This window comes from Echinops telfairi, unplaced genomic scaffold (assembly GCF_000313985.2).
Source record: "Echinops telfairi isolate 266 unplaced genomic scaffold, ASM31398v2 ScPeMD7_70;HRSCAF=299, whole genome shotgun sequence".
Classification (NCBI taxonomy): Eukaryota; Metazoa; Chordata; class Mammalia; order Afrosoricida; family Tenrecidae; genus Echinops; species Echinops telfairi.
Genome location: NW_022103968.1, coordinates 22,975,700 through 22,983,379, shown reverse-complemented (window position 1 = coordinate 22,983,379; position 7,680 = coordinate 22,975,700).

Genomic DNA, 7,680 nt, shown 5'->3' with positions numbered 1-7,680 from the left:
ATATGGACTTGTTGGCAAAAGTAAAGCTGTATTGCATTATATAATTTTCCCAATTATCACATTATCTCAAAATGTCCATGGTACTTCAAAAATGGTGCTCTGCTTTCAGTATGCCTTACATTGCTGAAAACAAGATATCAACAAAAATTTTAAAGTAAAAACAAAATTCAGAGCTGAAAGTGTTAAATCTGCTTTTTGTTGTCATTGTGAGGTGCCATTGAGTTCATTCCATCCACAGCAACCGGATCTGTGTGCAGTAAATGAACCCCTGCCTGGCCCTACGCAATCCTCACCATTGCTTCTATGCTGGCGCTTATAACCGTCGTCACTGTCGATCCATCTCGTCTAGAGCTGTCCTCTTGTTCACTGCCCCTCCGCTGTACTAAGCATAATGTCCTTCCCTAGGGACTGGTCTCTCCTGACATGAAACGTGTGGACAAAACATCAGAGTCTGCAAGCAGTGGACAGTGAACTGAAATTTCTCTGACTCCGCTTACGGGCCTGCTGGCCACTTGAGACACTGCAGTGACCCCATTTCATTCGTAAAACAGTGATAATACCAATGAACTCATGTAGAGTTACCCTGCCACACTAGTCACTCACAGTACACATCCATGCTTATACCCTCATGTGGACACTCACAACTTCTAAGAAATCCTATTGCTTTCCCCTGTCTTTTAACTCTCATTCTCCGAAAAGACTTATACCTTCCCCTCTTGCTTCACCACAGCTGCTTTCTCATCCCCAATCTCTGCGGATGACATTAACATGAAAAAAAAGCCCCATGTCATTGGAAGACAATGTTGCAGGCTACCCCACCACATATGCAGCATCTCTGCCCACACCTGCTCCATCCCTCCTGGTTTCTCTGCTGAGTGAGCACCTCACACTCCGAAGGCCAACACCTTCCTTATATTCCACATCCCATTTTTTTTCACCCGATAAAGTACATCATTTCAAGGAATCTCATGTCCTCTATCTGCTGGTTCTTCCCCCACCCCAATCCCTTCCCTTAAATGGATTATTTCCTAGCTCACAAAACTGGCTATGTATTTATTTTTTTAGATGAATTATGTATGTGTTTGTGTACTGGGTCTTGTTTTCACATAGTGTTCACAAGTTTTCCATCCTTTATAGAAAATCCCCTTGAGGGAGTTATTTATACTCTCTGTCCCCAATTTTTCTCCTTCAACTCTTTGTTGAACCCATTCCTATGAATGTGTTATCCTTACAATTTCTCTGAACTGACTTTTCTCAAAGTAGCCAATTAATTTCATGATCTTAAATTCAATAGTCCTTAAATCTACTTATCAAAACATTGATAACATTGATTTTATTCTCCTTGTTAATAAACTCTTTTCACACAGCTTCCAGGATCCCATTTCATCTTCATTTATCCTCTGTAGTTGAATAGGTCTTTTCCAGCTTTCTTCCAGCCAAACACTGGAAATATCTCAGTCCTCGGTCTTTAAATGAGCTGTGCTGGCATAGTAGGTTACTCGTCAGGCTGATAACTGTGATGTTAGCAGTTCAAAACCACTAGCCACTCTGTGGGATAAAAATGATGATTTCTACTCCCATTAAGGTTTGCAGTTTCAGAAACCCATGGGAGCAGAAACTCTGTTCCACAGAGCTGCTATGAGTCAGCATCAAGTCCATGACAGCAAGATTATGGCATGACCATGGCTTTATAGAAGGGAGCTTCAAAAAGTTCGTGCAACAATGGAATGAGATGATAATTTTTTTATAATCTTTCATGTCAAATGACAGCTCTAAAGCATACATCTTATAACCGGGCATATCACATGAATTCTAAGCATTTATATTAACTTCCCTCTGGACATCATCACAAGGCATCTAATTTCAAAATTAAGTTTCTCTACTCTACTCCAAATATATTTCTCCTGCCACGTGAGTAAACTACTAATCTCATGCTCATGATGGCTCAAGTTCAAGACAAAAGCATGGGATTATCTTTGGCTATTTCATTTTTCCTCCAGTCATCTTTCTGTTTGCCACAATATCGTGGCGGGTGTTTTGCTGTGATGCTGTAGTTCAAATACCAAGAGGGCCACGCTTGGTGAATAGGTTTCAGTAGAACTCGCAGACTAAGAATAGATGAGGAAGAAGGAAGAGGTGATCTACTTCCGAAAACCTAGCCACCCAAGACTTTATGAATAGCAGTGGAGCATTGATATCATCTGGAAGGATGGACCAATGAGTCTTCAGCCTGGCAGGCTCTGAATTATAATAGAAAGGAGGTGCCTCCTCAAGGAGAAGAGACCTTAATGACACGGGTGTGGCCAAGCTTTCAGGACTTTCATTTGCTGATGGGACATGATTCAAAGTGAAAAAACAGCTGTAAACATCCATTAGTAATCAGAATGTGAAGAGAATGAGGGCAACATATGTATAAACATGCTGAATTCAATTGATGTATGGATTGTGATAAGAGTTGTATGAGCCCCCAATAAAATGTTTAAAAAAATGACACACACAAAAATAATCAGAATGTGGAAGTCATTAAAATAGCATGGGACTTCTAAAACTCAATACCCTAGGCATCAGTGAGCTGAACTAGGCTGGTATTGTACATTTTAAATCAGACAATCATGTGGTTTACTATGGTGGAATGATATTTCAAGGGGAATGTCATTGCATTCATCATCATAAAGAACATGTCAAGATCTATCCTGAAGTGTGACTGTAGATGTGATAAGATACAATTTACGTGCCTGCAAGTAAGTCCACTGAATGAAATTACTATTCAAATAGATGCACCAATCATTAAAGCCAGTGATGAGACTGAAACATTCTGCCAACTCCTTCAGTCTGAAATTGATCAAACATACAATCAAGATGTATTGATAATTACTGGTGATTGGGATGCGAAAGTTGGAGACAAACAGGAAGAATCCGTAGTTGTAAAAGATGGCTTTGGTGAGAGAAACGAAGCTGGAGCTCACATGATAGAAGTTTGCAAGACCGATGACCTCTTTATTGCAATTACCTGTTTTCCACCATAATGACTATACAGGTAGACCTCACCAAATGGAAGACAATGGAATCAAATTGACTACTTCTGTGATAAGAGACTACAATAAACTGCCTGGGGGACCATATCTGACCTCACCTGCTTTTCCTGTTGCCACAAGGCTAGGATCAGACATGCCTTCACAGTTCATCCTTCTTTACGTATTCTTAGGCCAATTGTTCCTCCCATACCACATCTATGCTAGGTTCGATAATTCATGGAAATGGCTACACAGAGCTGACAGACAATACTCATGATTAAGTAGGCTTATTAGGGAAGTTGATAGGTTACTACAAGTCAAGATCTGTAAACAGTAAGAATACAGTCATGGTCCAGAGCAACACCTCTCCCAGCCAACAACCAAATCGCTCCTTTCTCTTTAGCCTCTCAGCTTCTGCTATACTGGACCAGGAATCAGCGTGCCTGTTGCTCTTGCACAGTTCCATATTCTTGGTTCAGATGAGGAGAAGGTACCCCATGCTCTTGCCACTGCTTCTCTGAATCTCCAGGACACAATGTCTGGTGCATCCTCTCTCGGCACTTTCCATCACTTCAGATAGAGATCTTGGATGTACTCTTCTAATAATCCTGGTATTTCTGTCTGCATTCCAGGTGGTTCTTATATATCCAAAGGATTACTTAGATGGTGATATGTTTTCTGTCATTTAGCTGATCATATCCTAAAGGAAAATGAAGGATAAAGTCTTAAGTAACACCCTCTAGTAAAATAGGCTTATAGATGACCTCAAGCGAATACACCTCTAAACAAACCTCTCTACAAGGAAAACAACCTCTACTAAAGTCAGGGCTTAATTCCATCTTAACCCTCTCACAGATAACTTCCTTCACATTGGAATAATAACCATAGGTTTAGAGTCCAGAACTATAACACATAATGGAAGGAATTATTGATAGAAGGGCCATATTAACTGACTACATCTTAGAGATGATGGAACAGCTCAAAAGCATCAGTCAAAACAAGGCCAGGGACTGACTGTGGAACAGACCATTAATTGCTCATATGCAAGTTCATATGCAAGTTCAAGTTGACACTGAAGGAAATGTCAACTAGTTCATGAGAGTTAAGATGTAACCTTTGGTATATCATAGATGACTTTAAAACCATTCCAAAAGAGATTTTATTTACTGATCACCGATGGGCACAAACTAGAGGAATTGTAGGACGGCATCAAGAACGTCATATGTAAAGAAAGTAGCAGGCCATTAAAAATATAGAAAGAAAGAAACAACCAAAGTGGATTCAGAAGATTCTCTGAAACTTGCTCTTAAATGTAGAGTAATGAAAGAGATACAAGAAAAGTGAAATAAAAGAGTTGAAAAAAAATTTCCAAGGGCACCTTGAGAAGACAAAAACATAGTGAACTGTTCCAAGCTCTGGAATTAGAAACCCAAAGATGAGCACACTCAGTATAGCTCAGGCTAAAAGAAATTAAGCCTCAAGTTGAAATAATGAAGAATTTTATGGGTAAAATATTGAATGATGTAGAAAGCATCAAAAGGAAATAAAAGGCATATACAGAGTTACAGTGTCAAAATTATCTTCAACTATTTTAAGTGGTAGCATATAATCAAGAAGTGACATTGCAGGGAGATGTTGAAGCTGCACTGATGGTATTAGGAAAAATAAAATACCCCAAAACCCAAAACAAAATCAAAGCTTTAGGAATTGATGATGGAAAGTAAAATGTTTCAAAAATCTGATGCAGTGCTCTAAGTACTCATTAGTCTATGCCAAAAAAAATTGGAAGCCAGCTACTTGGTCAACTGCCTGGAAGAGATTCATACTGTAACAAAGATAGGTAATCCAACAGAGTGTGGAAAATATCAAACAATATCATATACAAGTAAAAATTTTCTGAAGATAATTTATAAATGCTTGCAGTGTTATATCCACAGGGAGGTACCAGAAATTTGAGTTGGATTCAGAAAGGACATGGTTTGAGGAATGTCATTGTTGATGTCAGATGATCTTCACTGAAAGCAGAGACTATCAGAAAGATTTTTATTTACTTGTGTTTCATTGACTTTGCAAGATCATAACAAACTTGGGAAACATATTGAAGAATGAAAATGTCCTAACATCAAATTGTATTCATGAAGTACTTTCCATAGACCAGGAAGTATTCATTTACATAGAAGAAGGGGATATTGTATGGTTTAGAATTTGAAAAGATATGTGTCAGTGTTTTAACCAGTCTCAAGATGTATTCAATCTATTTACTGAGCAAATAATCCAAGAAGCAGGACAATATGAAGAAGAACGAGGTATCAAGATTGGAGAAAATCTCAACCTATGATAGGCAGATGACACAACTATCTTGTTGAGAACAAAGAGCACTTGAAATACTGACTGATAAAGATCAGCGACTATAATATTTTGTGTTAGTCCAGTTGACTTGAGAAACAAATTCATAGACATTTCTGTGTGTATAAGAAAGAGGTTTATATACAAGAGCAATTGAATATTGAGAAAACATCCCAGCCCAGTCCAAATCAAGTTCATAAGACTGTTATTATTAGTCCATATGTCCGATCCCAATCTATTAATTCCTCTTCAGATTCACACAACACCAGCAATGACGCTGAATGCAGGAAGATCACCGGCCAGTGGGTGGAAAGTCTTTGAATCCAGTGGCTGAAGAGGCATCTCAGCATTGGCAGGGGGTTCCATGTGGCTCCTTCAGCTCCAGGGCTCCAGTCTAGCTCCATATGTCTTGTCAGCAAGCATGTCTCACAGGGAGTAAATCTGTCTCCTGCCTCCAGAGAGCTATGTATCTCTTTAGTGTCTCCAAATGAGGTCATCAAGCTGCGACCTGATTGACAGGCTAAATCCAACCCCTTCACTCTTAAGTCTCAAATTGACAACAGATTATATAACTACCACAATCTTTAATATGGATTATAAATCAAAGTGAAGAAAACTGAAATCCTCACAATTGGACCAATAGACAACATCATGATAAACAGAGTAGAGTGAAGTTGTAAAGGATTTTATTTTACTTGGATCCATGATTAACATTCATAAGACAGCAGCCAAGAAATCAAAAGATGTCTTGCATTGGGTGAAAAATTCTGCACAAGACCTCTTTAAATTATTGAAGAGCAAATATTAAATTTTAGAACTAAAGTACTGGAGCTAAGCCATATTTTAAATCATTTCATATGCACATGAAAACTGGACAATGCATAAGGAAGGCTGCAGAAAAATGAATGTGTTTTAATTATGGTGTTAATGAGTCATATCAAAACCACTGGGGACCACTTGAAGATCAAAAACATCTGTTTGGGAGCAAGTACAGCCAGACCGTCCTTCAGAATTGAGGAAAAGTGGATGTTGTTTCATGTGTTCTTGACCTGTCCCTGGAAAAGGCATATGCTTGATGAAGTAGGGGGTTGGTGAAAAGAGGAAGGCACTCAATGATCTGCATGGACACAGTGACTGTAACAATGGGCAGGACAGGACAGTGATTCTTTTTTGAACATAGGGTCGCTACAAAGACCCAGTTTGCAGCTGCCTAACAACAACAATCCCCTTTCACTTGCCTGCTACATAGCTTCTCATTGTTACCTTTAAAACATAACTCAGGGCCCTGCCATCGAATTGATTCGGTTTTATAGCAATTCTATCAGACAGTGTAGAACTGTCCCTGCGGGTTTCTAAGACTGAATTTTTATGGGAGGAGAAAGCCTCATCTTTCTTCTGAGGAGTAACTGGTTGTTTTGAGCGACTGATCTTGCAATGCCACCAGGGCTCCTTGTTCATGCTTTGAGCATTACTATCCTGGTATAAGTTACCATCCTGATGGACTTGGTTGATGCTATCCATTACCCCGGATTGTCACTGTCTTTGTTTAGTCAATTATCAATTCAGTACCTACAGTGATCCAACTAAAATATAAGCTGCATCATCTATTCATCGACGTCAAATTCTGTTTCCTGCATCCTTGCCTCAGAATAAATGCCAAAGCTCTTAAAACGGCCACAACATTGGTTGCATTTGAATACTTTTCTGTGCTTCCTGTATAGAGCCATTTCATTGCTATTCTTCAAACACACTTAGAAGGCTACCTTTTCAGGGCTTTTGTGAGTCCTCTGTATTCTGCTTGAACCACTTTCTTCCACGTCTCTGGATGGCTCACTCCTTCATCCCTTTCAAGTCTTCCTCAATGCCACATTACTTGGGAGAACGTCTATCACCACCGCCTGTAAACAGTGAACTCTTTTTTTCTCTCTCTTACGCTTTTTTATGATCTGCGGTAATGCATACTCATAAATATATTGTCTGTAGCTCCCCACCAGAATGTAAGTTCTTTGCAAGCGGGGGGCTCTGTTTCACTGGCTTTGGCATTAGTCCCTAGAAAATTGCTTGAGAGATAGTAGAACCTGAATAAGTGAGTTCTGGATGACTATATCAATGAATAAGTATCTATAATGGAGAGAATCCTTTGAATTCTGGTAGCAACAACCATTTGAGGAAGAGAGCAGAATGCCAAGAGTATGAATTCAAGTTTGCTCTTAGATTCCACAATCGACTCTCTTTACTGTTCCCCTTCTTCTCTGCCTTCAGTGATTTATTTCCTACAGCTTTTGTTTCCGCCGTAATCCAAGGAACCAGTCTTCACCCA